General features: G+C 44.5%; 1 long non-coding RNA gene across 1 annotated transcript; it reads right to left on the minus strand.

Moving 5' to 3' along the window:
• Positions 1–282: 282 nt before the first annotated feature.
• LOC109270449 (uncharacterized) lies at positions 283–8,040 on the minus strand. Its single transcript, XR_002081531.2, has 3 exons — positions 7,689–8,040; positions 1,633–1,857; positions 283–1,230 (listed from the first exon to the last, which is right to left on the minus strand). It is a non-coding gene; the product is annotated as an uncharacterized LOC109270449 (long non-coding RNA).
• Positions 8,041–9,000: the final 960 nt, after the last annotated feature.

The following is a 9,000-nucleotide window of genomic DNA, read 5'->3' on the forward strand; positions in this document are numbered from 1 at the left end:
AAAAATCTTAGTTGCCCTCTCTTCCACTTCCTGTCAACTGCATGTGCATACAGACACAGCCAGAGATCCTGTGTGGACTGTGTTTAAATAGGAAGATTCCCTCTCTTTACATGTGACATTAGTGATCTGTCTCTTCCTACTCCTTCTTCGATGCCTGCTTCTTTGAGACAATTTGAAATCATAACTTTTCATGGTGAGACACCCCTGAACCTGAAATTTTCCAATGGGTCTGAACAAGGTTTTTTTCTGAGAACTTTTCTTTTTTTAATTTTTATTTTAGAGAGACAGAGAAAGAGTGCGAGTGGGGGAAGGGCAGAAGGAGAGAGAGAGAGAGAGAGAGAGAGAGAATCCTAAGCAGTCTCCATACTCCACATGGAGCCCAACTCATGATGCCACAACCCCAGGATCACAACCTGAGTCAAAAATCAAGAGACACTCAACTGACTGAGCCATCCAGGTGCCCCTCTTACAGAGAACTCTTAATTGATGAGATAAAGTCACACAGCATTTCCAGCTGAGGCTACTAGCTTGATGTCATTGTTTCTAAGTGCTTTTGGGGGGGATAAAGAAGTGGTTGTCTTTGTCAGCCTTTCAAAGCTCCAGATCTTGGGGATTTTCTCCACCTTAGGTTGTGGCCACAGTCAGAGGGCACCTCCTTTAGGAAAGCAGTAATGGCTAACCCTAGCACTTGGTGCATGACAAAAGATACCTCACCTCTACCCAACTGTGGCTCCCATCCCCAAACCCAATTCCACGTTTTTAGATTTACCCTACTTTCACTGACCAAATGTGTTTATTAGTTTTTCTTTTCTTTTGCCTGCCTGCCTGCTTTCTTTCTTTCTCTTTCTTTCTCTCTCTTTCTTTCTTTCTCTTTCTTTCTCTTTCTTTACTTCTTTCTCTCTCTTTCTTTCTTTCTTTTAATTGCAAACTATAAAATCCATGCTGCTTTAAGCAAAATTCATTAAAAGTTATTTATTAAGATGCATCGGGAGATCTGAAGAAGAAGAAGCTCAAGGCTAAACCCCGAGGAATGCAGCTCAGAACCTCATACTGAAGGGATATTGCTGCCACCACCACCTTCACCTGCAAAATGAAGGCACCGTGCTCAGAATCCAATCTGTTTCCTCATGTTGCTGACTTCCGGGTCAGAGTTTCATGTGGGTGTTTGATTGGTGGATCTTAGGGCACATGCCTGCTCTTTGGCTACAAGGGATGCTGGGAAGTTCTTACCTGGGAAAGTAAGACTGGTGTAAGAAACTAGGAAAATGTAGAGCAGGGGTATGACAGAATGGCAGGTATCTGTTAACGGAAAATTTCTTGTTGAAGTTTATTTACTTATTTTAAGAGAGAGAGAGAGAGAGAGCGCGCGCGCGCACAAGAGTGGGAGGGGCAGAGAGTGAGCGGAAGAGAGAAACCCAAGCGGGCTCCTGTGCTGTTGGCATAGAGCCTGACTCAGGGTTTGGGGCTCAAACTCACGAACCATGAGATCATGACCTGAGCAGAGATCAAGAGTCAGACGCTTAACCAACTGACTGAGGCATCCAGGCACGCTGAGAATTTTTGTTTTTTTTTTCATGAACAATTTTTTCACAAGACCCCCAGAAAGATTCAGGCTTCAGAGCCACTACGTACCGCAGAGAGTGAAGATGAAGCATGAGGCTAAAACACAGTTTGGTTGAAGGTCTATAGAAGGTAGATCTCTGGGTTCCCTCATCCACCTCTGTGCAGCCAGGCATTTATATTTCCACCCTTCCGGTCCTCTTCTCTCTCTTCTTAGAAGACTAGACATTTGTTCTCTGCTGAAGTCCCATGCTCAGGGATGCCAGGCCGAGAGGAGGACCAGGCCAAGGTGCTAAACTGAAAACAAGGAGATGAAGTTACATCTTTCTTGGTAAATGTGGAAATGATCTATTTTCAAACCCTGAAGTGATACTTTCGGCTATCTCCAGCTATATTCCTGATGCAGGCATATTAGGAAACTCCGCTCTAATTCCAGGCATCTTCGCTGTGGGCTGGGGGAAGGGGGATGGAGTGGGTTGTATTGATCATTTGCTTCTTCTCTCACAACACACAGGGATGGAGTTCTCATTCTCTTCTTCCAGGAATCTGTCCTCTGCCTGTCCTGCTATTCCATTCCACGCCACCCGGTGAGGCTCCCAAGAGTGTTCTGCACAAGCCTGTTTCCAGTTTAAGACGCAAGCAAAATGGTGTCCGGGTTATATTTAGTTTTGTTTCCACCACAGGTAACCTAGACATCCTAGAAAGACAGCCAAATTATCAAGCACAATAGCTAATAGCTGAAATAAGCACACTTCTCTTCCTAACTAAAGTTCAGAATTTTATGGGAGAGAAAAGATGGCTTTCCCAGGTTCCAAGTGTCCAGGATCCTGACGCCGCATGCCATCTGCTGGTCTTAATCTGTATAGCTCCGGAGTAACTCCAGAAAGGGAACAAAGGGAGCCCTCACCTCCTTCAGAGGCGGAGACTCCAGCAGGCCTTCTGCTACAAGTTTTAGACATGAACACGTCCAGACCACCACCTTAAGAGGAATGAGGAAAATGAGGGCTATCCTATTTGGGCACGTATCTCAAAATTGTCATCATCCGCTTAAGGTTCATTACCACAATGACATTCCTACTTATTTTCCCAGGTGTTGTAAAGTTTTGGGATGGGAATAAAATATCACTTCTAGAAACATAAGTTAGAGCACCCTGTATTTTACACCAACCCTCCTCTTTGAAACACAGGGCGTCTTTTAAGGAATTGTGTCTCAGAGTCTATCCCAGCCTAATGTTGTAAGACTGCATCCTACCGAACGATCTTCCTTGGGTTTCAATCTTTGTTTCCTGCTGTGGCTTTTTCAGTGGCTGCCAGATAGCAGAGACATGCAACCCACACCTTCTTAAATAGAAAATATCACTAAATAATCTTAAATAATGGAGGCCAATTCTACTCTTTTCCCTGTTCCTTGTATTAAATTGCCTTTCTGAGAACAAACAGGGTTGATGGGGGGGTGGGAGGGAGGGATAAGCATGGGTGTTGTATGGAAACCAATTTGACAGTAAATTTCATATTTAAAAAAATAATAAAAATAAATTGCCTTTGATCAAAATTAAATTATTTGAGCAAAGCAGTGCTGGCCCAGTCTCAATGGGGTACCTAGAAAGACATGGTAAGGCAGCAACAGGTTTACTTTCAAAGTTTACTGCCAACCTTTTAGAAACCCAAACACAAACAAACAAAAGTTTCTTTCACGGGGCACACATTTCTATTTGATCCAATAATCCATCAAAATGAGTGACAGAAAAATCACAGATATTCCTGCATATGAAAAAATATACTTAAGTCTGACCATTGTTTGCAAAATTGTAGCACCAAAATACACTATCAACGCTGAAAAGAAAAGAAAAGAAAAGAAAATGGTAAAAACAGTGTTTTCATAGAGTCTATGGCCAACCTACATGCAAAAACTTAGAATTCCAGAAACTAAGCCATTAGCCCAGAAGTGGAGAAAATTCCTGAGTCTTGTTCAATCAAGTCACTTTGATAACACGCACTCACTAGCTTGTATAAAACTAAAATATCCAATAGATTCTTTCCCTTACATCTTGTACAGTGGATACAATGAGCCATTAATCGGTAAAGTAATTGGCTTGGCATCTGCCCTGGCTGTTCCCTGCAAGAACATGCAGGTCTAGAAAACACCACAAGAAGACTTGGTAGTTGGGGAAGAGGCTCAGTGGAGGGCAGGCCGTGGCACATGGATGTTTTCCAATCCTGCACAGACCACTGATAGAGCCTTCAATAGGCCATCCTTATTCCACACTCAATGTATGGCGACCATAATGGCCAAAATGCAGATTCTGAATTCTTGGGTCAGTTTTGCTGTTTTGGTCTCCAGGTACAGAGAGACAATAGCAGGTGGGAATAAAGAGGTATTGAGGTCTAGGTTGGATATCCTGAAAGCTGAGTTCCAGACCCAGTATTGCCAGAAGTTAGCGGAGAGCCTTTCAGAAGCTGATTTACTTTTTCCAAGTTGCAATTTTCTCATCTTCCAACTCCTACTCGTACCCCTTTCTCACTTTCCCCTGCCCGCCCCCTGCACCTTTCCAGGCTGGGGAGAGGATGGGGAGCAGCAGAAAGTTCCGTGAGCTCCCTTCTCAAGGTGCTAGAGTAGTGGGCCCAAGTCCAATGGAGTAATTTTTAAAAACACATGACTGGCCCGTCCCCCTCCCTGAATTTGGGCCAACCCATTACTTGTCCCTTCCTTTCTCAGTTTTCCTTCTCCCTCCCTTGGGTTCTTTCTTGTCCTTCTGTGTCTATATCCACAACCTCCTTTCCTGGTACCCAACAAATGCTCCCAATTCTGTTTCACTTTGTTGGCCTAAGATGCAATATTCCCATGGCTGTATGTTATGCCTTTTTAAAAATGTTGTGTGGATGGGTAGTTGAACTTACAGCAGAAAGTAGGGAAAATATAGAAAGGCCCATAATAATGACAATGATAATGATGATGATGATAGCCATGGTTTTATTGAGCACTTGCTCTTTGCCAGGCAATGTGGAAAGCATTTCACATGTATTCATTCATTTAATTCTCCACTAGATAAGTGCTGCTATTATCTGCATTTTGCAGGTAAGGAAACTGAGGCACCGAGATGTTAAATGACATAAAAGAGAAAGTTAAAAGTTACCCACAAAATCATGCTGAGAATAACAATAACCACCCTGAAATCCTTATTTCTGCATGAATGGAAGGCCCCTTGCCTCATGCATACATTTATTCTCTAAAAGCAATTTTGAAGCAATTCTGTGCTGCCCTGGGGCCAGCTGTGGATTTAAGGACCTTTCCTGATAACACATTTGAGGCATGACCTTTTTTCATTAAATGCAGAGGGGACTTCTGGCCAGTGGAAGGAAGACGTAGACTGAAATTCACCGCCATCCTACATCCTACATCCTTACTCCCATCTGGTCGTTCCAAAGACAAAAATCCAAAGAAGAACACAAGATCTTGCCAATAGCCAGCCTTGGAAATGAAGGTATTATAAATAGCAATCAAAAAGTGCCTACTACGTCTGCCCTGAGAGCAGTCACTTCAGTAACTGATATGTGTCCCAGGAGAACAAGTGTTGTCTTACTCCCATTAGTGATGGCAGAAACTATAACACACACACACACACACACATACCCACACTCACTATGCGTGTCTGAGAACAGGGAAGTGCTCATGATGGAGGAGAATGAGAACCACTGAACAGAATGTGTGTGTGTGGTACGATGGCAAACATTGTTTAAAAAAGGGGGGGCGGGGGGACCCATATGCATTGCAAAAGTACTGGAATTAAAAAAAAATAGAAAAATGAGTGATTCTGCCTGAGGAAAAGTTATAGGGGATTTTTCTTTTATCTTTTTTTTTGTTTTTTTTTTCTTTTCTCTTCTCTTTTCTTTTAGATCCCCAAATTTCTACAAAGAACGCATATTATTTTTAAGCTCAAAATGGAGGTCAATGAGGTCATCTTAAAAAAAAAAGGCTCTACAAGTCAATTAACAGTTGAGTCAGTAGATTATATTCAAGCAAAATTCAGAGTTCTTATTTTGTAAAAGGGAAGAAAACTAATATTTAGTAGCTAAGCATTTTCTCTTACATTACCTTAGGCAAGCTTTGTAAGGCTTTGTTTTTTTGAAGGTTTGTTTGTTTGTTTTTTAAATTTTTTTCATGTTTATTTATTTTTGAGAGAGAGAAACAGAGACAGAGCATGAGAGGGGGAAGGGCAGAGAGAGAGGAAGACACAGAATCTGAAGCAGGCTCCAGGCTCTGAGCTGTCATCACAGAGTCCGATGTGGGGCTCAAATGAACTCACGACCGTGTGAGGTCGTGTGAGATCATGACCTGAGCCGAAGTTGGACGTTTAACTGACTGAGCCACCCAGGCGCCCCTGGCTTTGTAAGGCTTTGTAAAATCAGTATTCTGTAGCTGTGGGGACATTAAGTAATGTGCCCAAGGTCACTCCCTGAGAAGGGGCAGAATGTCCAATTCCTACTGACTCCCAAACTCAGATTCTGTTCTCCAGACCAATGGTGTTCCACTATTTTATCTTCTAACACAAGTATGGTAACTATTTTCCTCTATGGTTCTTGGAAGCAGCAATGGAGAGAGAGTAAGGATGGGGAGTGAGGCAGGCGGTACCTCTCAGAACTAGCTGAAGACTCCCATGTGATCTGGATTTGCTCTGACTCTATCCTCTGTCCCCCCAAAGATGTGGAAGTCTCAGGGGACCCATTGAGTCACCAACATGATTTCCAGGACAAGTGAGAAGGACCATCAGCAAAACACGTCTCCAGAGACATCCTTTGGCTTAAGAATCTCTGTGCCTTTGGCTAAAATGCGCTCGGCTGGTGTAAAACTGAATTATGCAATAGATTTCTTTCTCTGAGCATAAAGATGCCTTAAACCCTATCACTCTTAGCAACAAATAAGTTTGCCAACTTCTCTCCCAAGTGGACAAGAGGGTGACTATGAACTCCAAGGAAGACACATACATGGAAGGCAAGAAGGGCACCGAAAAGCCACGAGATCTACATGCCCTTCTTCACAGCCCTGCCAATGGCTGGCCTTGATTATAATATTTAGGTTTCTGTGTTTATATCTTGTCAAAGGAAAGCAGAATATCACATTCTATCAAGTCACTTGAAAAGAACCACTGATTTACAACTCCGAGGCACTAACAGAGTGTTTGATTTAAAGAAGTGTATCTATGTAACTGAAATAAACATACCACACTCCAGAAAGTCTGTAGAGAGCTTCTCTGGGAGTAAATGGCAAAGAAGAACCACGACTTGTTTATATTCCTTCCCTTGCCTACGGGTTATCAGGGCCTTTTTCATCACCTTGGAGGGAAAACAAATGATCAAAAGATGGGTGACCCCTGTCCCTTCCATATCTCCTTCCTGGTATGTCAAAAGGCTTTCCAGCAAGGCAGGGCAAGCTAATTATTTTCTTCTAATCAATCAGCTATTTTAATGATGTGTGACACTCCTGATCTATCAGTGCCATTAAGATAATGTCTGCTCTGTTGGGTGGCAGCGAGTTTACACACAGTTGACTAGCCAGCCTGGACCCTCTACAAATCCAAACTCATATTCATCTGGGTATGTATTCCAGGGTCTCAAGAGGGAAAATCAGACCCGGATTCCCCTGTCTAGGTGGAAATGACTTGAGGAATTATTGAAATGTAAATCTGCCTCCAAAGGCCTACCACAGAATCTGAAATTTCCACTTATTCCTTTGAGGATTTTTAAAAAATTGTTACATGCATGTATGCACGTACATCGGTACGTAAGTATGTACGTATGTACTTATGTATGTAGTTTTGGGTCTTCGAGAGAAGTCACTGTTAAAAAAAAAAAAAAATCCCCGAACGTACTGAGGTGTTACCATGTCTTTCCAAAGTACCTCAGAAATCTTTGTCAGAACAGCCGCCTTTCAGAATGCAAAGACACAAAAAGAAAGATCCGGAATACAGTCTTGGTGTCCCAGCTCTACTACTCCCCGGAAGGCGGATATCAGTGGGAGAGCAGGAGGATCCTTGGGGAAGGAGTGGGAGACACAGTGTTAAGAGAAGGTGGGAAATTCTGACAGGAACAGGGACCTTAGTTAACACGAACACAAACTCAGTTCTGCTCACCAGGTTGCTAGAAGTCTGCCCTTCAGATCGTCCATATACTAAGCAGAGTGAGTCCTCATTCTCACGGGCCTGAGTTCACAAGCACAGGCCAAGCAGAAGTCTACTGGTGGCCACCGGGGAGAGAAAGAGTGGAGAGAGTGAGCGTGGCTGTGCCACAGGCCTCGGCCTTCCTGACAGCCTCACCCCAGGGCAGGCCGCTCCTCCTCCTCCTCACTTTCTCTTTGGCTTCGGCACTCTAGCAGTCTCAGGAAATCAGATGGGGAACTCGCTGGTCTCCGTCTCGCCAGCTGACAGTGGCCCCGACCAGATGTTTCGCCGGAAGTTTTCACACCCCTCTCCCATTAGGCGGTAATGGCACTGGGGCTGCAGGGGGAGGGGGGGCGGTGCTGGGCTGCTGGGCCACAGCTGGCAAGCAGCTTTTGTTCTGGATGACTTCAGCTTGAAAATCTGCCTTGAGAATGTTCTCCTCTCAAAGGAAGGGAAAACCCTATCAAGGCATGGACACAGGCTGCTTTCACCTCTGAATGGGGCCGGTGCAGGGGAAGGGTGCCATCCTCCCTGTTCATAGGCAGCTCTTTGTTCGACGGTGGGGGGTGGGGGGAAGGATTTGGGACCCCACCATCAACCCTGCCGCTTGGCAGAATTCACCAGGAGTGGCCAGCTTGCCCTGCATCCTGTCTCTCTCTGTGGTGTGTGTAAAACTCTGTGGGCTCCTTGTAAAGGTATGTATACTCAATGTCTCCTGTCCTCAGAGAGCTCCCCATTACAGCATAGGGGTACAGAAATATGAACACAGAATTACAACAAGGTGTCAAAAATGCTAATAGGGATCTATGTGTGTGGTGTGGAGACACAAAAGAGAGATAAGAGAAAGCCTCACAGAAGAAGAAAGAGTGGTATGGGTCTTAAGGCAGAATGAGTAGGAGTTTGGAAATCGGGTGAGGGGAACAGGCAGTCCAGACAGAAGGAGCTATGTGTGCAAAGACACGGAGGAAGGGGGAAATTGTGGCCTATACAACTGCCTGTACTTTCTGTGAGAATGAAGGGGAAAGAAGTTCAAAATTTATTTACTGCTTTCCTCAGGAGGCCTGGAAATGCCTAGCGGGAGGCCCAGGACTCCCACCTGGAGAACCTGTGGCTGCCAGGGCCTGAACAGATCTTACCTCCTCCCTCAGGCAGCCCTCCAGCCCAGGCCCCTTCCTCTTCACAGACCTAGCGAAAGAAGCATATCGGTTCTAAGACACTACGACTGCCACTGCTTGGGCTGGAGCATTTGGCTACGTTCCCGGCCTCTCGCCCCCTTCACTCCCAA

Source organism: Panthera pardus, unplaced genomic scaffold (assembly GCF_024362965.1).
Source record: "Panthera pardus isolate Hobbes unplaced genomic scaffold, ASM2436296v1 HiC_scaffold_6, whole genome shotgun sequence".
Taxonomy (NCBI): Eukaryota; Metazoa; Chordata; class Mammalia; order Carnivora; family Felidae; genus Panthera; species Panthera pardus.